Source organism: Atractosteus spatula, chromosome 13 (genome assembly GCF_055471065.1).
Source record: "Atractosteus spatula isolate fAtrSpa1 chromosome 13, fAtrSpa1.hap1, whole genome shotgun sequence".
NCBI classification, from domain to species: domain Eukaryota; kingdom Metazoa; phylum Chordata; class Actinopteri; order Semionotiformes; family Lepisosteidae; genus Atractosteus; species Atractosteus spatula.
Window position 1 is genome coordinate 35,621,874 of NC_142718.1, and position 24,277 is coordinate 35,646,150.

Sequence of the window (24,277 nt, forward strand, 5' to 3'; positions counted from 1 at the left end):
AAGCTTAAATGCAATCATATTTTTCTTTTGAGAACTGACAGGCAGGACAGTGGTTTGCCATTTATATACAGCATTAAAAACAGTTGGTGAGCTGGAAACACAGCAAAATGGTCTGTTGAGAAATGTGTCAGGCAGAATATCTAACATTCTGTTCGTAGGCGAGACTTTCTGTGCAACCTGGTGAAACAGTTCTGGTGTATACTTATTTTCCAAAATTCATAAATCCCAAAACCTGTTTGCAGCTTTTTTAAAGTACAGCAACTTCTGTCAACTGGAAACCGCTCAATTAGAACGTTTTTGGTGTTGCAACATTCAACACTTTTTTATGCTATTGTTTTGTCACTGTCACCTACTCTAGTTTTTTTTTTAAAACTTGTTTTCTGCCTCTTTGAAATGAGTGACGTAGCTGTAAAATTATCATGTTTGTGAAAGGTTTGTGAACTTTTCTCCTCGCTCTGATAGCAGGAAGGGAGACAGCAAAAGTCTTTCATAATGTTGCCTGAAAAGGTCTCTCTCATTTTCCGGGCTGCAGAATGTATTATAAACTCTGTGTTACAGCCCTGCTGTGCTGTCGATAAATGCAAATGAATGGATTCATCGGAATGGACATTTGTGGTTTATTAATCTTCAGGCTGCATTATAATAGTCAACTACATGCAGCTAGATAATGATTTCTGAGACTACTGTCTATCCAAAATTAAAGGTCATTCTTTAAAAGCACAACAATAAAAGAAACATAAACTTGATTTACTTGTTTGATTCCACTCGAAGACAAAGTTTTCTGGATTTTAACAGAACCTATGCAATGCCTGTGTCAACAATACCATTACTAACCCCTGACTCCACAACCCTAAAAGCCTTATTGCCCAATTCACCCATTCTTTGCATCCTTTTCCTGTCTTACAGTTATCCCACTACAACACCAAAGCTGCTCCTAAGCTTTTTCTCAGAACCAGGTTCCCTGAGTCAACATCACACAGAAAGTAGTGTATAAGGCCTGTTGTTGAGTAGCTTCACCACCTGTACATGTAAAAGCTTTTGAGAACACCTTCTCTGGAGTTACTTTAATAAAAATTGTAGTTATACCCATGCATGCAGCAATTATAACACCTTCATCTTAGCAACATTAGTGCCTACACTCCCTTAATGTGTTAATAACAGGGGCCTGGTAATGTGATTTCAAGTTGATTGAAATGCATTTAATGTACCGGAATAGTGACTGATCAAATTTGTTCGTGGAGTGGGCTGTGTCTGCAAAAATTTCATTAAAATACAGCTGACTTCCAGACATCGTCATGGAGCTTTTTATTGTAACTGCTGTATCTAGGGGAAAAGAAAATGAGGCTGATTTTGTAGAGGCTTAGAGAGATTGACCGTGATAGTTTATGAGAAACAATCATAAAATGGTAATGATGGAAATTTAAAAAAAATGGAACTTCCTTTTTTTGACATAAACATTGCAAATTAAATACTTCAATAAAAATGTTAAATCGTTATGTTGTTAATATACTGTAATATATCCATGCATTACTGCATACTAGTATTTATGTACAGTATGCATACTACTGTTGTAGAAAAGAAAAATGTCAAATATATTGAAATAATGGACAGTATATACAGTACATATATCAGGTCTTGAGCAGTCTAATCTTCTACACTATTACTATTTTGTCACTGTCTTCAGATGTTTGCAGAATTACTCTACTGAAACCCTTGGAGAAAAGTATTTCACTCTGAGTGCCAAAAATACTCACAGATTTGGCTTCATCTCAGACATAAAATAATATATTGCTGAGACACTATCAAATTTCAATTTTATGAATTTTTACTTTCTTTTGCGTTCAAAGACTGGTTGCGGACTGGTTAGAGCTGCTGACTCAGACTCTTGGGTTGGAGTCTAATAGACTGGGTGGCCTTCTGTGGTGTCATGGTCTTCCCATGTCCACAGTCCAAAGACGTGCTGTGCAACTTAATAGGTTAAATCGCCCCCTGACCCACACCTGGGTTCTGTACTGCTGGGGTTCCCGATCCTGGTTCTGGAGTCCCACAAGCTTGCTTATTTTGGTTCCACCTGAGCACTCAGTTAAATAATCAAACCCCAAATAGACCCAACAATGGGCTCAATTTGAACGCCTTAATTGTTTTCAGTCCCTGTAGGAGGTTGCCTTTTAACTATTGCATTACAAGTACAGTATCTTAAAAAAGGTGGCATAGAAAAAATATTCGCCAAGGTACTAATCAAGCAGCTTGATGTTCTTTAAGGATTCATGTAGGGAAAGAGCTCAGGTGTAATGAAAACCCGCAGAACCAGGATTGGGGATCACTTCTGTAATGGACTGGAGGCCTTGCCTAGCATCCTGCATCTTCTCTGTCTCACCACAGCTCCTCACAGAATAAAGAAAATTGCGGAAAATAAATAGATAATTTTTATTTCTCTATGAGAGATCTATTTTATGTCTCCTAGACTATTTAGATTTTTTTTTATCATGGTAACCAATGCTTTTATTTAATTTTTTTTAAAAAGAAGCATAAAGGATTATGTTATCTTTACATCAGACATGTTTCATATTATGCAGATCACAGAATGGAGGAAAAAAAAAACATAGCACAACAGTCTTCGGTTGTAACATTTGCAAAGATCAAAAGATAAAAGTATCTTCATTGAAAGTCTCTGCGGTCTTCAGCTTGCACAGCCCCATGTGGTGTCAAGGCTTCAATTAATACACAAGCAGCCTGAAGCAGCCCTGTGTATTATTAACTGTGCTTTCTCTGCTCAACTCCTCCCTATATGTCAGTCCCCCTGCATAAGTTATTAAATTGCTTTCCCTCTCCTTTCACCTTGTCGCAAGACCCATTTAAATGCTTCGCATTGGAAAAAAAAAGATATGGCGCTCCCCCCATCATCTCTCTCCTCCTATCCACCTCCCCCCAACTTTTTCTGAGCAAAGTTCAGATGTTATCTGCAGTTCATGAATAATTCTTCTATGCAAACAGGCCTTCTGAATAGGAATAAGCTTTGAACAAGCACAACTTATTATCAACTTATTATATTATAAATAAATTATCTCCTCCACGCCTGAACCATTTTTTTTTTGGATTTGTTCAATAAAGCACTTTTCCCCAAAATGACCAAATGTACATCTTAAACTTGAAGGGTGAGTTTATTTAATTTGTGTTTCCCTGTGACCTCTGTGTTCGTTGATTATCACCAACTCAGCTGGGTTTGTGAAATTTTTTATATTGTGTGCCACGTTCACTGACAATTTTGCCAAAAAGCAGGCTTTATCAAATCCGATTTCTGGGCAGTGTACAGTGGAGTGATATTAGTGCTACACGAGTGCTTTAGGGAATTCATTGTTTAGAGATGCACAGTCTTAGATTTCCTCTTGAGACACAAGAGTACCCACATCTCCTCAACCGGAAGGTGTGTTTTTACTGAAGTGCTTGAATGTGAAAGAAAGTCAGCACAGACCTGAAGATGGTTATTGCAATCTGAGATTTAGGAGCACACTCTGAGATTGTAGAACAACCTCCTGCTGCTCTGCATCTAATGTATAGTATCATGGAGGCAAAAAATATGGAAAGGATAGAACTGTCCAAAAACAACCTTTTATCTTAGAAGAGTAGGGAGATGATTCCCCCTCAAATTTACCCTTAAGAGTTTCCTCTTAAATTTCTTAATTTCGAAATTATTTAAAAATATATTTTCTTAAATGCTTCTTTAGACTTCGGAGATCTGGCCTGAACAAACACAATAACAAAAAATGAACACTTAAATAAAAGCAATAGCTAAGGATTCCTTTGGCTGCTATTTTGTTGCACTTCTTCTATGATAGTATATCTTCAAGTGCATTTGAGATAAAAAGCACTATTTCATTAAAACAAAAGCATAACACAAATAAACTGCAAAGATATCTCCTGTAAACATGCTCTTTTGAAAAATGTTCAGCTTGAGACGTTTTTTCTAGATACAGGGTGTATTACTGGATCCAGAGAGCTCCAGTCCAGCCAGCCTTCTACTGTATACTACTATTCTACTAATATACTGTATACACTGTAAGTTATATATTGTACAAGATACAGTAAGCAATCTGTTCTATTAAAAGAACTCTTGTCCTTTATGGCTGAAAGGTACTGTACCCTAATGATCTTCAATTTACTTAATTCAACAAATAAAATTCTCAACTGATCACAATGAAATTGTTCCAATATTTGTTTGTAAAATACTCTGTGTTATCTGCTGGATTGATGTGCTCCAGTGCCAGGGCTTCAGACAACTGAATTAGATCATGTGCACAAGTGGATTTAGAAGCACACAAGATATTAGTAAACTTCAGCTGACAACAAATGGCGTGCAGAACCCCAGTTTAAGGTACAGTGGTAGTTTAATACAAAACTATCATCCACAACAAAGAAAGATCAAAATAAAGAGCCATTTAGGAAAACAAAGCAAAAAAACACCCCTCTCACTTCAAGTAAAATGTTTACAGACCTATCAAGGCCTTGAAGCTACTGTACACTGCTCTACACAGGACCTCTGCTACTACACAAATACTGTACATACTCAGCCTGATCCAAAATCAGTGATTTCTAAATCTTATTCAGTACTTTAGGTGTTCTTCATCACTTGTTAAAAATTATATTCCATCTATCCATTTTTTAATCTCTTTACCCAATGCAGGGTTGCGGGGTAGCTGAAGTCTTTTCCGACAAGTAGTGGGAACACCTTGGATAGGACCCCAGCCCATCGCAGAGCAGAATTATATTAATTTATTCAACATACTCATTTTTAGTTTTAAACATCAGGCCCACTCAATGAGATCTCAAAGGAAATGGAAACCACAAGAGCTCAGACTGCTCTCTAGGACGAAGGGCAGAGAAATCTGTGTGCACCCAATACCGAAAATCCTCTAGGTGCACACAGATCGCAGGAGTGCCAGATGTTTGGATGCTAAATACTGCACAGGTTTGAAGTGGACAGATGGGGAGCCTTCCGTTAAGACAAGGGAGACAGCATCCTAGCAAGATGCAGGACATGACCAAGCACACAGCTTCACAAGCAACTTGTTTAAGATGTGCGCAGTGATGTCTACTTGTTATTTTATCTCAGACACACAATTCATTACTGTATGCCGGAAGCTACTATAGTGCTTCATTTTTAAACGAGAAAAGTATGGCTAGAGTCCCCTTGATGACAAACCATTACAAGTGATGGAATTCTTTTTGTTTCCAGTATCTTTCTTTGCCATTGAGATAATTGATTTGTGGAGGGAAAATCATTTCATTACTGTGGAATAAAACATTAATGCCATGATTAAACAGGACTTAATTCTGTCTGTGTGCTGTGCTGGTGGATTAGATTTTATAAGAGATGTCAAGCTTCTCTTTTATCTGCAGTTGATTCAAGGTTTTGGGCAAAAAGCTGACAGAAATGTGTGGAGAGTATACTATTGTGTTTTTTTTCTCTTTTAGAATGAACAAAAAAACTATACTTTAAGGAAGCCTGTGGGAAGGAAGACAACTAAATAAAACCTCCTAAAACATACTGTATTGGTAAGTAAATCCAGCACTAAAAGCAGTTTGTGCTCTGTAGCCTTCAAAGATAGCTTTGGGGTATGATGTGCTGGGTATATGGAGAATCAGTACACATCTGAATCTTCCTACTTCTTCTGCTTCTTGTTTTTCAGCATTTATATTTTATTTTGTTTGAGTCTGAACATCCCACAAAGGCACAGGCGAGATAGGATATACTTGAAAAAATTATCAGAGCTTTTGTCCTTCAGTCATTTACTGGATTACAATTAAATAAGCAATCCAACAATGCAATATGTCAGGGGCAAAAGTCAGCAGATGGGTGCTGGAGATACCTGCTACATCTGAATGTTGCACAATAAAGCCAATTCTATCTTGAAGGCACCGTTGTCAGATAAAGAACATTGGTTACCCCAGAATTTTGTATCTGGTATCTGTTAATGGCTTTTATGATAAAACACAAAGTGAAATAGTGAATGTGGTGAAAGTGTGAGTCATTCAATCATATTCCACGTGCTTGTTCTAGTCACCAAAGCAATGAGAAGAAGCAGATACCCATAAGAAGATTAGCAATAACCAGAACACTCAGTTGAATGAATAATTGATCAGAACGTACGCTTCTATATAAGAAGGGACCCGTCTGCTTTCATGGCACAAAGAGGAAAAAAATAGGAACAAGAAAAATTGACATCTGGCTCTGAAAGAAATATGACTGTCGAAGTATATCCGTTTATATAGTTTGCCGGCCGACATTTTTCGTGAATTCAATAAAGTGCCACATTTATCAAATAATCCAGTTCTTTCTTATATAAGACTTATTGGACAATTTAATCAATTTTGGCCACATATCCATCTACCCATCTATTGCTAATGTATCTTTAATGTTCTTATTTTTCTTTTTTTAGGTATTATATTGCCCTGTAAATGTATCACTCAGTATGATCAAGTTATTTTCTTGATTGCTTTGTGTAATACAGATGCACACATCAAGTGTTTATCTGCAATAAACTAGGCCCTTACTGTGAGTAAGAGCATTAGGAAACACCTGTGTAAAGTTACACCAACAGGAGGATCTTGTGCTATGCAGTCCAGGTGATCCTTGCCTTTGAGATGTCTTTATGACATGCTGACCTTTTCCTGTTCTGACAAGCCTCTTTCTCAGCAGATTTTCACTCTTGCACATAATTAATACGTTTATGTTATTATACACAATGTTGTTACAGTGTACAACACAGTCAATGTGAAAAATGCGTAACAGAAGTGTTTTCATACTTTCATCAATAATGGTAGAAGCTGTTATAATAATAAATTTAAAAAGCAGCAATTCTTGTAAAGCTGAAATATTATTTGTATGTGTATTCAAACTGTTTTATTTCTTGCATTAATTGTTGTATTATGTAATCGAAAAATTTCCTTTAGCCTGTTTGAATACATCAATGAATTTAGGTTACGCAGTCTCCTATTTTTACTGGAAACAAAATATGAATATGAATATGTGATATATATGATAAATGATATTTGACTTACTGTATATGATTTACATTCTACACTTTGTTCAGGGAAATCTAGGCAACCTACTATATGGTGAAGCATTGAAATTTATTACTTCTTGCATGTGCAAATGCTTGGAGACAAACATTCAATTTTTATTGCAGCTAAATCATCCTTTTTACTGGAGACATTTAGTAAAACAAGACTTTTAGCTCTGTACTGAAGTTGTGACATAAAAATATAATAACTTCAGAAGACCATAATGGCCTGTGGTATAAATCAGAAATGTGTCAAGTCCTCTTTCATTTACTTTTACATTTTTAATAGATCTTGCAGAAGTGCCGCTGTGTGTGGATGAGGATGTTGATTAGAAAGAATCTTAACTTTCTGACAGCGCAGTGTCATGATATAAATAGTGGGAACACTGACATTTAACAACCAGCATTCGCTGAAATTTAAGCAGTATGCCCTGATCAAAGCAGTAATACTGTATGTTGTATCCAGTAAACAGTAAAGCTACTGTGCTTGGTCTGGGTACAGGTTTATCATAGAAATGTACCTGGACTTCAGAGAATCAGAAGATTTAAGCTGTGTGAATTCTGCTTTGCCTGCAGCTAGCAATAGCTATTACCTACCTGAACATTCATTTTTAGAAAATTGATTTAAAAAAAGAGAAAGAAAAAGTCTGGCTTTCATCAGCAAAGGATCCATTGCCAGTTTGCTCATTAAGCTCTGATTAATGTTTGCGTCAGTCTCCTTTTTTTCTGATGTACTTTGTTGGCTCAGCTCGAAGTCAAGGGAATACAGGGTTGATTGTCTGGAGAAACAGTTGCTGGAAAGGGGGAATTGAGAAAGCTGTATTTTCAGAAATTGCTTGGGCAAATGATAAAAAGCATTTTTCACTGTGAGGAGCAAAGACAGCAATATCCAAAGCAACTGTCTCAAGGGAGTAAGTAGATTTTGACCAGGAATGAAATTCCAGGAGCTTGTTCTGTTTGTCACATCTGATATTTTTACTTTTTTTACTCATATTTTTTTGTGTGTAATAAACTTTCATCTGCTTTTTGCTTTTACTATACATCAGATATACAATTGACTGCATTGGAACACCCATTATTTCTAAGAATGTTACTTAATTGTTTTATGACAACGTTAAGCCACGTACAGTACGGTACCCTGCATTAACACTTTCAGAACACAATGTACTGTATAAATCTCGAGTGCAAATTCAAACGCGGAAGCAGATTTATATACTTCCGTGTGTTAAAAAAAACATATCAGCAAGTAACAAATAAAATGACTAAAATGAAGATTAAAAATCTTATTAAAGCCATCAGTTTTAACACATTTTCATGCTTTATATCATTTTGCATATGACGTTTAAAACTACCGCAGGTATATTCTAGAGAGCCATGTGAAAGGTTAGCCCTCTTAAATAGGATTATATAGAGAGGTCCTTATTCTTCAGCTGCAGTAGAAGACTGTGTCGTCTGCACGTGCGTTTGCTTTGCTCGGCTCGTCTGTGAAAATGTGTCCCAATTTACTCGCACACCTTTTTCAGATCTCTCTAATAAACAGAAAGCTCTAACTGATCTTCGGGAGGGGTGACGATAAGATAGGCTCAGCTGTTTTAAATCGCGCATCGAGCGGTTTTAAGCCCAAACTTTTCAAACTTCAATACTTAGCAAAAAAATCGATTCTTTAATGTCGTTGGTCCTCGAGAATCCTATTTACTACGGTTAACTTTTTACACGGCTCTCTGTAATATTCCAGATGTGTAACTCCTGTCACTCCTCGGCTACTGTACATTACCTCCGTACAATCAACCTTTATCGGTGTTTTCGTATAACTCCTAGATAATGTTAAATCATAATTCAAAGAATTGTGACGTACCGTTTGTGTTACTGTTACTGAATCAAAATACGTTTTACACTAGCTATCCAACAACCTTACAGGACAGTTATACTGTATTTATGCTAAGTATTGCTAATTTAAGATTTCACAGCACCGCATTCTCCCCCCCAAAAAAACAAAACAAACTGGATTTCTGTTTCATACTGTACATAACCTATAGAACAGGCATTTTGTTCAGCCTTGTCCAGCTCTTGGCAAATTTCCTCAGTGTTTGATATTAGGTGGGTATTTGTGTATGTTTAATGTGAATGATGGTACAGTATACTGTATTACACAGGTACTGTACCTTCGCCGGATCGATATTTAACGCAGGTCTTGCTGTTGTAGCTTTTATTCTTCCTGTTTGGCACAACCCGCAGACCCAGCGATTGAGAATCTGCAAGTTGTTCTCCGTGTATATAATATTTTCCAAACTCACCTGAAAGACGCTTTGTCCCACAAAAGCAGCTCTCACTGTGACTCCAGTTTTTGAATATGCCTACTGTATCTGCGGAAAATAGGTATTGATTGGCCATGAATGGACAAAGAGTAGATCATTTTCTACTGCCATCATATTTTTGCATGTGAGATATAAGGATGTATTGTACAAAAGAATTTGGACAAAAACCACATGAAGACATTTTTTAGACTGGTTATGATGACAGAGATACAGTATATACAGTAGTATACTGCAACTAAAACATTAGCAACAGAAGGACAGGGAATAATGCAAAGTACTTTACTAGCGGGAAATAAACTTATGAGAAGTTTTAACTTTGTGTTACCTAGTGTACCATTGATCCCCATTACTCCTACTATAGTGCAGCTCCAATGCCAGTAAACCCATCCCCAGCTATGCATGTAGGAAAATGATTGCTACAATGAATTATACCTCTCAGGAATTCCTAACAGACCCAGGATTTGCATGAAAAAGGCTACTCTAGTTTGTCTGCCAAAGCAATAGTATGCTTGCATGTTGGGTGACATGCAAGAAGATCACACTAAAATGACATTTCTTGGCTGTGTGACAAAATGTAGGCAAAAAGACAGATTGGGAAAAATATGTAGGAATATAAAGCTCTGGACAGGAATCAGTGCTAATTGAATTAATTGAAACCATGAAGGTTCACACCTATCATTGACCTATTTTTCAGCTTTTATTTTTAACTCCAGCTCCTGTAAACTTATTGTGCATCTTGAAGCATATTACATTGTGTTAAAATTGTGTAATGCATTCAAGGTCAGACACTATTCTATAAAGATAGGCAGCCTTAAGACTTAAAAAGAAGCTGTGTCATCCCTTGTGTATACCTGAATGCAAGGCAACCATCACAGTGCAAAGATATCATGCTACTCTGTTCATTAATACTGGTTGCGAATCAATAGTTTATTACAGGTGAAGGGGCTGCAGGATTTCTGACGGAATGTGGCCATATAGTGATCTGCACATGGGGACTGACAGGAGAGGCTTCACTGGATAACACTTACTGCGAATCTTTATACATCTTTAAGGATGTTGCTGAGTACACAAGTATTCTATTCTGTCTTTCTGTGCCCTTCTTTCCTTGTCATATCATGTTCGTTTGTTGTTTTAGAATTCTGTGTCTGTTTTTTCTTTGCTCTTTTACAAAGCAATGTATAACACAATTACTGAAAGTTTTTTCTTTATTTTAAAAAATAGAACTGAACTCTATTTGCTGATAGTCATTCAGATGATACTACATTGTGGTCTAATACTACTTTTACCAAAGGCTGCATTACTCTGCTGGCTTATGGGGATGCATCATATCTGAAGAGATTTGCACAGTTATTAAACAAGGCTTTAATAATCCATGGATTGTAAAATACTCCTGTTAATATAATTTTATGTTTTTTTCTACATGACTGCCAATTATCCTATGTTCTCTTTATAACTGGCTTTATTTCAATGAACTTTTCACATTAGAATTTAAGTAATTCACTGAAAACAAAATTATACCATACAGCTCCTTTAGAGACTAGAGTGCTTCAGATGTTCCACTGTCAAAGTTCATCTTCTAGACCTAAACTATAAAAAATCAATTTCAGTGGATTCAGGGTCTGCTTTCTCACAAGGCTAACAAACCCAGCTTTTTACAAGGTCACCTTTAGAGAAATGCATGTGATGTACTATCTTAAACTGAGTTACACCGAGTGAGGTAAAGGTTCAGATTCTCAGTCTTCATCTGTATAATTAATATCGTTTTTCTGTTCCCTTAAGGTTTTTAATACAGAATGCTATAGTAAGAGGAAAAGTGAGAGGATAATGGTGCCAATATTGAAAATCATGCTCCTGTTATCAGGATTAAGTTCAATAATGGAATTCATATATGATTTGGAGGATAACATGAAAAAAAAGGAACAAAGAGAGGAGGCCATGTGGTTGCTCTAGCACATTTCAATTTAAGTAGTTAATTGATCCAAGATCTCATCCAGTATTTTCTTGAAAGAAGCCAGGATGTCAGCCTCCATGACGTGTCTGGGCAGCACATCCCAGACTCTCACAACAAACAGCCATTTTGGTAAAGAACAGAGTTACTTGTAAATAAACTTAGTGTTCGTAAATAATGCAGGACACTCATTTTAGAAGAGCTAAGTTTTCTAATTCTTGAAAAATCATAATTTATGCACAAGTCTTTAACTGGTTCACCACCACTCCTATGTGAAATACGAGAGGGCTGAGTCATCAAGGTGGAGAGAGATGGCTGGCATTTGTGGGGCAGGGATAGGAAGAGACGAAGAACCAAGGTGCCAGCTAAATTGTTGCCAGATCCTGAGCGAGTGTCTGACTCAAGGGTGAAGGAAGTGGAAGAGAAGTGCACAGGACTTCCCCAAGAAGAGGGGAAGGTCAATAAAATGATGCCTCCACTTGTAACCAATCCCAAAGCCCGAAGTTTTGAGGCCCTCTAATAACCTTGGTCTTTGAAGAACTGTCCCTACTGTCCACAGACGTATGTTATTCCAAATAAAAGAGGAATTGTCTGGATTGAAATAATAAATAAAATATTATGAGCTGCTTGGGTAATTGGTAAAGCTTACCATTAGATTAGGTCTTGTTTGGTTCTTTTCAATTTTGGAATACAATTTATTTTAAAGAGGTCTCTTAGGGGATTGATCAGGACTGCCATATTCATGGGACTTTGGGCTTTGTGTAAATAAAGCATATAACCTGAAATCCTGACAAAATCTGTCAAGTACAGACATACAGAAAAATGTGTATATTGTTAGTGTGAACTGAGGTAAGAGATAACAAACCAAGTAAGTTGGTCCATGTAATGAAGTTCAAAACCAAAGCTGTAAAAAACATGAATAAATTCCATTCAAAGTGGTCAAAAACCTTCTCTACATCACGTGAAGTGAGTTCTGTCACATATGAAGCTGTATGATTGTAAGTGATTTTAAATCATCCATAAAGATTATATATGTGCCTTTGCTTTATACAGTAAAACATTTTGATCCAGATAATAAAACGATAGCTTGTTCCCCTCTGTGACCAAGTATCTTAGTAAAAATCTTAACATCAGCATTATGGAAAGATATAGGTTGATAAATCTTACAGTAAAGATAATCCATACATTTATTCAGTAATAGAGAGGCAAAATTGTGGGATTGCAGAAGATAGAAGAAGGCTCTCACTATAGGAGTGAATTGTAGAGCACTTTTTTATACATAAAACATAATTTGGAACCCAGATCAGAGGATATGTTTTGTGCTCTGCAAGGAACCAACAGCCTGGACTATTTTGTTTAGTGACTTCTCTAGGGAAAACTGCAGAACAGCGGTCAATGCAAGGAATGTCAAGATCTTCAAAAAGTGTCAATAAGTAATTGATCCACAGGAGATTTAGATGCATTGAGAGCTCACATAGTGTTTGAAGTCATTATTGATCTCTTGTTGGTCTACAGTGGATGTACCTGGTTCTGAGCAAATTTGCATTATTAAATGTGGAGCAGTGGATTAGTAAGCAGATGTACAAGGATTTTGCTGACCTTCATGGTAGTAGATATGATAAAAATTTATAAAGCAGCTGCCCATCTGGCTTACTAGATACTATATTAAAATTTGATTGCAATTTCAAATGCTTCTTATAAAAAATAAGATTAGGGTTACAGAAGGATTGGAGATCAAGCTGTAGGATTTTTGGAAAGTCTCATCCTGCAACATTTGCATTTTCAGCTGTGCTATTTAAGAGATAATTTATCCTCATAAGCAGTCCTCCCTATATCTCCCATAAAGTGGTGGAATAAACACCTGGAAAAAAAAACATTGTATTAGTTGTATCAAGAAAGAAATTGATTAGATAAAAGTAATAGTTTAAACCCATTTCTACAAATAAAAGTGTGACAAGTGTGGTATGTCACACTTCTTCCATGTAAAACAAGTACTTTGCCACGTTCTCCTTTCTTCAGAGGACATTAAACACAGCCTTAAATTAAAACAAGGATTAAATTTCGCTGTGACAAACCTTCCAGAATGCAGCAGGAATTTGTCAAAGTGCATTCACTTTAAGCTTTTTCCACTGTGCAGAATTAAACCAGAAGGCCTTGCCGTCTGGACCACCTTTGGTGTCCCCTTTCTAGTTTGACTATAATCCAACACATAGTCTACCTGTGATTAAACAATTGTTACTTGTTCCACACACACCGTCATGCAGCTGGATTATTTGCTGCGGTTTTGTCAGCAGTCATAGTCTGCTTAGGAATGCAAACCTCTTTCTCTTTTCCCACCACAGAAACAAGCCTCTTTCTGCCTTGCTGCATGTTTTCTTTTATGATTTTATTACTGCTAGCTCACTGAGCAATGAAGAAATCGAGGGAACAGACGGGTGTGGAAATTGCCTTTTCATATGCAGTACAGTGTTTTATAAATATCTCCTATCAAATCGAGGAAATAAAAGGATTATTTTAAGGATTGCCCGAAACCTACATTTATTTACAATCCTGTTACACAGCATACCTGCTTACCATTATTATCAATTATGAGGCCTCTGGATATTTGGAATGTACTGTATGAAGGCATGTACGGCGAAAACCCTTACGAGTGTATTTATTATAATGTATGTTTGGGCACTCAGCCAGTTGTCCCCTTGGAAGCTCAGTGTGACATGCAGCATTCCTGAAGCCTCCCTGTGGCACACATTGCACTCCTCTAAAGCCACTGTAATTAATCCTCAACATTATTAATCTATACCAATCTGGTTCTGCAGACACAAGCAGTATAATAGATTGATGGCATTTCAATCCTTTATTGCTAAGTAGTTTTCTAAAACTTTTTTTTTTGGGGGGGGGGGGGGGAAATCAGCTTTTATTACAAACAGAAGAAAATAAGAACTAATATGCCTGACATAACACAACACCATCCCACCTCCCCCATCAGTGGGACAATCAGAGGACCCATAAGCAATAAAAAACAGTTACAACCGAAGTCCTGTGCAATAAGGATTTATTTGATCATGAGCACTATGGATCTGGAAAGTTGAAAGAGCCATCTAAAGATAAGGATAGGCCAGATAGTTTCTGAAAAAAAAACTTCAGATAGGAGCAAAAAACCACTCATCTTAACCTGACTTGGGCCCCAAAATCCAGCGCTGAGCTTAAAAATTGCCTAAGTACTGTGTGGAAGCCATCCCTTACCCTACCTGGGGTGTCAACTGAGCACTTTCACAATTTATATCAAAACTTCTCTGGGCGTCGGATTTTGACATGTTCCCCAAATCAAAAGGCACAAGTGTGAAAGAATCAAGACCATCAATCAAAGCTCTTGCAATTGAAAGAGATTCATTTATGCTTGCTGACAACTTTTGATCTGACCGACTCAGTTTCTTGATACACCTACCGCGCGGTTCACCACACTTCCAGGCCCCCCAGAGTTTCTGAAAAAACATTTTCAGATAAGAACAAAAAAACACTCATTCTAAACCTGACTTGAGACCCAAAATACAATGCTAAGCAAATAAATTTTCTAAGTACAGTGTAAAAGCTAACCCTAAACCTACCTGGGGTGTCAACTGAACATTTTGCGAACTACATCTGAGCCTTTTTGGTCATGGGATTTTGACATGTTCCCCAAATCAAAAGGCACGAGTGGGATACATTCAAGACTGTTGATCAAAACTCTTTCAATTGAAAGAGATTCAGTAATGCTTGGTGACAACTTTTGATCCGACCGACTCAGTTGCTTGATACCTCTACCGCGTGGTGCAAATCCAACAGATTTTCTGAAAAAACAAATTCAGATAAGGACAAAAAACCACTCATTCTAAACTTGCAAAGTAATAGGTTTATTCCATGCTGAAAAGAGGAGAAAGAAAACACAACGTTTCGGCCGTGGAGCCTTCTTTAGGTGACATTTTATATTTTAATGTTAATTTTAATTTTAATGAAATTTATATTTTTTAACTAATTACTGGTATATTAATAAATTCTTAATAACATAATGGTATGACTCCAGCTCATGATCAAATCAATCAAATCAAATCAATTGCGTGGATTTTAACTCTAGTCAAACCATGTGAATTAAACAATTCAGATATATGGAGACTTTAGAGTTACAGTACTAACTTAATTTATGATGCATTTATAAGTTGTCATTTGCTGCCCCTAAACTAAAGTGTTGCCCATTATCCATTCCAGCACATCATGTTCTGACTTTAACAGATTAGAGAGATGAGTCCAAAGTTCGTCCCCCCAGACAAACAATCTGGATACATCAGGTCTTATTTTTCTTCACATGGACAGGGATTCTCTGACATTGCCTTGCCTACAGGAAGCAGGTACACTACGTGACGGCATTCAGATAATATCATCCACATACAGAACTTCACCTTTCCATACTTTCATGCTTACTGTAGACCTTCAATTCTGAGGAACAATGCATCTTTTCAGGTTGAAGGTGGTTAGCAGAAATTAAATGCACGGATAATAACCAATTCCATGTTTGAGTTTGATCATTTTTACAATATCGTAGTTTGAATTTTCAAGAGGTGACTTCATATAATTACATTTGATGATGTATCTTTATGCCACATGCACACCTTACATTTACGTGCCTTAGAAAACTGATCTGCTACAAATTACTATACACTGATGGTTATGGAAGTTCGTTTGCATAAAAGAAGTTTAATATATTGAACTTTGAGAGGGTCAGAATTCATTTCTCTGAGCAGACATGTTATTTACCTGAAACAGGAATTAATTATAATATTCTGTTTTGCACAAAGCCTAATCTTAAAATTAACTTGACTCCACTGCAACCTGCCAATCGTAACGTTATGTGAGCGCACTGCAATAAAAAGATCTTGATTTAAAAAGAGACTGGTGTCATTACTGCTTTCTTTTCTGTCTTCCTTGGATGTTGAATGAAGTATAATTTCTAATTATTCTGCATTGTAGCTGAAATCGACTGCAGGAGCAACAGATAGGAGAAGACATAGAGCCAGCAGCAATGAATGCTTAAGAAATTGGTGCTGACTGGGGATGGTTTCCCTAGTAGGTGTACTGACAGTGAAATTAAACAGGTCTTCCACAACCAGGCTCCAAGAGCCAGGCTTTGTTAATATCAGCAGTGATCTTTCAGGAAAGTCACAGGGGATGTGTACACATGGTCAGTTCTGTACTGTATAAAAAATAAAGAAAAAAACAGAAACGAAAACAAAGCCTTTATTTTACCATGTCAGGGAGGAGGTGAGGTCTTTCTGAGCACCATGTGGTCTAATAAATAACGTATCACTGTAGGGTGAGGTGGTGAATAAGGTCAGATGACCGGTGTAGATACCATGTGGAGATTTCCTATTTCCTATTAAAGAGACCACCAGCTGAATTGCATTTCTTCCCTCATCAGCAGACCCATCTGCAATGTTTTATTTATGTTTTGCTGCACACTCAGTACATTGACGAATAGGTTAGAGGGCCCGCCTGCATTTTTCATCAGGTTTTTGACAGCACTTACTTCTGACCTTTATAGGATATCATTTTTTTTTTTGCTTTATAACATAAAAAAGACAGAAATAGAAAAAATAACCCTGTCCCCTCACAGTCGCACAATAAAAACCAATAGCATTTCCTCCACATCGAGATGAGTCCTTCCAATCCAATTGCTAAGGATATTGCTCACTTCTAAAGATTAATGACAGCCTTAAAACTACTTTATATAAAAAATCTAGAGAAAGGCTGAAACCTTAGCATTTTATTCATGAGACAAAGACAAGTGTGCTGCTTGGCATATTCATTGAGAACATGATGAGAATCCATATTTAAGAGTGGTCGAGAGTCACAGCAATTTGGAAGCATTCGTGGAGATGAGCTTCTCCTTTCAGCTGAAGTGCTACTCAAACCGCAACATCCTGACAAGATGTGAGGGACACTCTCCCAGAGCGCAGCACCTATAGAGGGGCAGGAAGGTTACAAGGAAAGAGGCCCGGAATATGTATTCAGTTTGTACTTGTGTAACAGTCTATGCAATTCTTTATCAAAGTAATACTTAATGCCCTTAGGGCTTCTGATTTCATGCAAAGAAATGCCTCCTGCAGCCCAGTACAGTCTTTTCAATTACAGTTCCAATAATTGTGACATACAGTGGTTGTATAGAATATATAAATATGTTTTTTTTTCTATCTGTGTACAGAACCAAGAGTTTAACAGACAAAAATACAATAATAAAAAGAATGCTTCAATTTTAACTCCTGAGAAGAAGAAACAAGAAAGGGCACTCGTGTAGCTTATTAATTCATATTGAGTACGGGTGATCATTTAAACGCACGTGGAATGGGTCATTAATGCATACTTTAATTATTTGCTTTCAATATGAAAGCAGATGCTATTGAAGTGTGATTAAATCGGATTTGATGATACTTGATATGTAAAGTGTTATCAACTAAGCACAGTGAATGGCTTGAATTTTACAGTAATTGACCGTAAAAGTAAGCTACTTAATCACAGACGCATTGGACACAAAGTGTGACCACATCATGGACAGGACACTAGTCCACTGCAGGGCACACACAGGGACAATTTAGAGATGCTGATTGATGTAGACAGCACGTCTTTACAAGGTGGTTTGTAAGAGACTCCAGACTGAAATTGAACCCAGAACCCAAGAGCTGTGAGACATCAGTGCTAACCTATCATGTCGTGCCATTGTGCCACACAAACTCAATGAAACACACTTATCAAGTTTCAACAAAGCAAATGCAGTCTGAAAAAGGTCACAAGCTAGTGACATTCTGTACTTCTTTTTGTATCTACAATTTTTCAGGAAAACAACCTTCTTTTTTGAAAAGTCACTGTTGACAGCTGAAGGTAGATACAGTACACCTGGGGTATTTTAAAGTTATAACTGTGATACAACATGGGATTTCTGACCACAAGGGAATTGTGATATTGACATTTTGAGCACATTGTTCCTGTAAAATAGCTAGTGTTATAATGAGCCTATTTTTCTGTTTATTCTAAGTGCCGTTTCTTGTAAGGAAAACTTTTCTGTTTTAAAGTGATGTATTTATTATTTATATTATTAATTATTGAAAACAATCTGTATATTTGTCCATTTTTAAAACTGAAGTAAAATCTGTCAGAGCAGGGCGAATGTTGTTTGAAATGAGAAATGTTCTTTTTTATTACTTTTCAACTTAATAAAAGAAATATATGTTTAAGATTATGACTGAAGGTTGATATTCATGTCTGTCTAACAAAGACTCATTAGCTACACTGCTAACATAGCTACACTAATATATTAGCTACTGTACACTTATTAGATACACTAGATACAATGCACCTACACTGCATTGGCCATTGTCACCTCAGTGATGACGATACAAATAATAAAAAAATATAAAACAACACTTCACATGGTGATTTTGAAAAAACAATAATATCTAGAGAAATACATTCAACATCAATATATTTGTGATATAGTAAAAAAAAGTGTCTAATGTTTATGTAACAGACCTCCTGGCTTTCAATTTTACTAGTTCTTTTCATGGAAAAGTCATATTATTGCATTAAAATACAAAATCTTGTGTTATCATAGAAAATGCCTCAAAACTGGGCTGCAAAGTCTTTGTGTAATGTTTGAATTAGATTTAGAATGCTATATAAAGTAGCCTTTTCTGCATTTAAATGCATTATTGGTAACACTTCAGAATAGTCAAAATCTATAACTCAGTAACAAACGTTTTCCAACAGTATCTCAAATTAGGAGTAGTATCCACTGGCTGCAAATTGCTGATGTTATATCCATCCAAGGTGATATATAAAAGGTGACAAAATGGATCCAAGTGATTGTAGACCAATCTATCACGTGTAAGGTTGCAGAAGCAATCGTTAGATTTAGAAGGGTAGTCAACATGGTTTAAGTAAAGGTACAGTAAGTCTTGATTAACTTTTTAAAGAATCCAGAGTTCTTTGAACAAACAATAGTAATAAATATGTATGTCACGATCGCTATTCCTCCTCTTAAGGGCGCTCCAGCACTTCCTCGTTCTGCCCCATTACCTGCACCTGATTCTGATTTCCGTTCCACCTTAAAAGCCAGACGTCACCCGCGGTTCCTCATTGAATCCCGTTTCGTGACAACCCGGGGTCCTGCTGCGTCTGGCTCCGCTATGGTTTTGACTTTCTGTTCCTGATTCTCCGCCCCGCCGGTCCCGACCCGGTTCATGGTTTTATTCTCTGGATGGATCCAGTGGCCTTGGACTCTACCTTCTGTTTTGGATTCCCCGTTTTGAATTTCGTCTTTGATTGTTCGCCCCGGACTCACTTTCCCCGGGCACCTGCTCACCTTGGACACGCCCCCCTGTCTCCATACCCTTCTCCTGCATGGTTTTCTCCCTACTGTTTCCTCACCAACCGGATCGTGCCGTCTGGAAAGGGCCCGGGAAGAACTGTACGTGACAGTGTACAAAGCATGGTATGCTAAATTAACACTTTTGAAGACTACATTTTCCCCATGTAAACTTAATTCTTAAATTACAGGCAGTAAGCATTAAAGATTTTAGAACAAGTTAAGGGTTAGAAAATGGTACAGATAAGTGGTATCTGGTCCAGTTAGGATGGTTTAAAAAGAGAAGTACTGTACCACAAGGATCTGTATTAGGGTCACTGCTGTTCTTAATTTATATCAATGATCTAGACTATGGTACCATTATTAAACTATTTGATTTTTGCAGATAGGAGGATCAATGAACGCTGTAGGAGATGCAAAGGAAATTTGAAGAGATTTTGATTTAGAATTCAAGACTGGCCAACAACAGGCTATCATTTCTGTCTCGCTGTGCTGGGGCCCTATATTCAATTCTGGACCCGGGGTGCTATCTGTGTGGAGCTTGTATGAGCTTTTATGTACCCACATGTGGGTTTCTCCCCACAGTACAAAGACATACTGTAGGTTATTTGGCTTATGAGGAAATTGGCCCATCTGAGAGTGTGCGTGTATTGTCTCTGTGTGCCCTGCGATTGACTGACTTACAGAAAGGGCTACAGCAGTGTCAAATACCCAGTCATATTGTTGAATCAAATACCCTGGTTTCCCTCAATAAAGAGCTGCATGATATCCTTGGATCATTTTATTCTTAGCCACTTAATGTGCGAGATAGGCCTTGTATTCTTTATTTTCCTACACTTCACTTAACACATGGGATAACCCTAAATAAAGTAAAGTAAATAAGTTATCAATACCCCGTTTATCACTTTTTGTAGTGTGCATTTCATATATACATGTATAAAACTCTATAGGACATTACGTACTACTTCATGTGTAATTCTACTAAAAATATGTCCACATTTGAAGCATTCTTGGTTTCAACCAACAGCAACTGTAGGCAAATGTCAGATTTCAGAACTTAAATAGTGCTGATTCTGGTCTGTCCCAGAATGGGGAACCTCACATACAGTAAATACAGTATGCTGATACTGAACCATTTAAAAAGAATCTCAGATTATCAACTAATTTAAAATTGATTTCCTTCAATGGGTATGCAACGATAAGTGTGTATATCAGAAACAGGTGCCAAGTTGCAAAAAACAAATGGGTTAAACTTTTGCTTTTTAGTTAGGCACAATCTAGTGACGATATAGAAAGTAAAGCAAAAGATTTACTTCTTTTGAAGTGTTAATACTGAAAGCATCTATTAGGTGGATTGTGCAGTAATGGATTCAAAATATATATATTATTGATTTAAGAATATGATGAGGAGGAAGGGTTATTCTAAACAAATGTGCTTTATTGTATTATTAATCTACTGCTATTCATTCATTTCCTATTCCTAGGCTTCTGTCTGTAATAAACAATTTCTTTTCTCAGATTTTTAGTTTTAAATTAACACTTTGGCCTGTGCAAACATTGCCTCTTCAAATCAATTTTAAACACAAACATTGAAGTCACATTACAGGGGCACATGAATTCTTGCTTGGCAGTGTGAACAGCCTCTTCAGACAACGTATTACTGCTCACTACTCACCCATGCATTCGAGTAATCGTGATTGGTAAAAACAATCAGAAACCATGGCAGCAATTTGCACACACATTCGCAGAACATTGTATTTAATGCGAACTGGAGAAGGAATTCATTGCACTGGGATTTGGAACGTCAATAGAGAGTCAAGGGGGCTTAGCTTCAGTATGCAGATCAGAAGAACACTTAACTGAGTCTTTGCCAGTTGCTTGAGATTAGTCATGGACCTTCCTCTCTGCAACATGTAGTGTATACTGTATGTAATATGCATATGTTATAGACCCCTTTAATCAACGTAATGTTTAATCTGTTAAGGCTTTTTCTTTAACCACAATGCAAATTATTCTATTGATCTTCCCGAGTTTCTGCACCTAGACACAAAAAAGCATCTAGAATTATGAATGTTTAATAACCGCTGGTAGATTATTTGGGTAGCTGATCAGACACACACACTGAAACAAATGTTGCAATTGAGGTATTTTCGATAGGTAAGTGTCATTATAGCTTACACTTCAAAGATGTCAAAGAGTAAAAAAAATATGTGCTGTGAATGGGTTTTAAAGATGTTTATTTATTTTTATTTTAATGACTTTTTAAATGCTGACACAGGTCCTTGCAACAAAGGGAGGAAATTGTTTTGTTCAAAGCTCAGGGTCAGTCAGCGGCTTTGAAGACATACTGTAGCGGTTCTGACTGTTTATTAGAAAAGGCTAGGAATACTGCTGAAGGACACAATAATACAAATTAAATACAGCTCATTTTGATGCTGTGTAAGGCTCATTGTCTTGTGATATTATACAATATTGTATATTGTACCAAACTACTGTATTCTATTCAGTCAAAAACCAAAATGTTTTACAGAAATCCAACTTTTTTCACCAAATGCATTCTATAATGTTTTGTGACCTTGTATTTTACGTATTTTGTTTAATATTTTGAATTGTAAATTGGAACTTGATAGAAGAATTATTCAAGCATGCACCAGGTTAATTCACATCCCTATTTCATATCACATTCATGTTGTCTCTTTTTCAACTTCCTTTTACTTAGATCATTTTTTTTTATTACTCAGGCTGCGAAATTTAATCTGTATTCTGTTTTACAGACTTATTTTACTTTCCTTTGTTTATTCAGTGTCATTTTTGGAAAGGGTGGCAGCCTGTCTTGTTTACAGCATAATGAACCCACAGATCTTGTTTTCCGCTACAGACACCGCAGGACACATAAAATTGAATATACTGTTATTAGTGGATGTAAGCCACTGTAGCACATTTAATCAGATTTAATAACATCTGAATTTGCTTTCAAGTTGTAACCTTTTCCTCCTGTTAAAAAGTGTTCTAATGTTAAGTAACATTTGACTAATTCAATTCATGCTCACAGTGTGGTCTGAGCTTAAACTGTAAGTGCTGCCTTCTGTTTCATTAATCACTTATCTGGCATCATAACACTTTAAGGAATGTATGGATTGTTGTTAGAATGCTAATTCTGTTTAAAATGCTACTGTAAGAATATGTCTTAACATTTTTGATTTTCCACAGACTGTAGACAAATCCCATCTGCCACCCTTGGTGCTGGAGAGTTTCAAACTTCTCAGAATGTGCAGTATGTTGTGTAATATTTTTGTACTAAATTCATATCACATCAACGTACAGACAAGGGGCAGCACAGTGTAGTGGGTAAGCCTTTGGTCTTGCTCAGAAATCCACTGCAGACCCTGCTGCTGTACCATACTTGAGTTAGGTACTTTTACCCCAGTTGGTCCAGTGCTCCCACTTGTAATAGCGGAGATCAGCCTTACTGGATTGAATTGGCTTCATCACTCTGTCCTCCTTCCCACTGAGAGCTGGTGTGTGGTGAGCATACTGGCGCACTCTGGCTGCCGTCTCATCATCCAGGTGGTGCTGCACATTGGTGGTGGTGTGGTGAAGGGGAGTTCCCATAATCTGTAAAGCAGTTTGAGTGGAGTGTCCAGAGAAGCACTGTATAAGTGTAAGGAATTAATAATAATAATAATAATAATTAGTAGTATTATTATTACTGGAGGTGATCGCTGTGCTGGACTGGCGTCCCTTCCAAGAGTGCCCTCTCGCGCACTTAAAGCCTCGGAAACCAGGATGAACGCTCGGCCTGATGCCACACTGGTACGGGCTTCACCCATCTTGCCGAACCAGAGAGCACGAGACAGATTTTATTGCTAGGGAATCCATGCTTGGGAGTCGAACCGCAAGCGCCGAACACATCTTCATGCAGCCACAGAAGAAATCTCCTTCATCAGGGTAGTGATGTTGGTTTTGAAATGTTTGAGGTTTCTTTATCAACGGTGAATGGCAAAGCTGTTATGACCATCGGAATCTGGAAAATCACATCAATGCCTATCTGTGCTGAATTAGGGTTAATCTAGTGTGGTAAGAAAATGTCGCTTATACAGCCAATAAATCACCTAGTTGGGAGCTGCAATCTAATTACTTAAGTAATTCCAAAAAGGTTATGACTGCATGCAAGATATAGCTGCAGTAATCAACACTCAAAAAGAAGAAGGGAGCTCTTTATTTTCCTTGCTTCTGAACAACAACAAGAAAACTGGCATGCACACTCACTCAGTGTCTAATAATACGACTGTCAACTTGATATAAAGGGCTGGTGGCAGAATTATGGAAGCTGAAGATAGATTTATCATAATTCACAAATCAAAGTAATAGAGAAGTGAAAATAAATGAGATGTGCATTCGGGTTCCCATTTTATGCTACTCCTGTGTTCTGTGGTACGTAGGTTGTTTGCGCACGTGAGAGTTTTTATGTATTGTTATAGTTTGCATGCAGAATTTTGGGACACTTGACAGTAAACATAAAACTGGACAGAAAGACAAACTCTTTAAATGAACATCCCTGTTA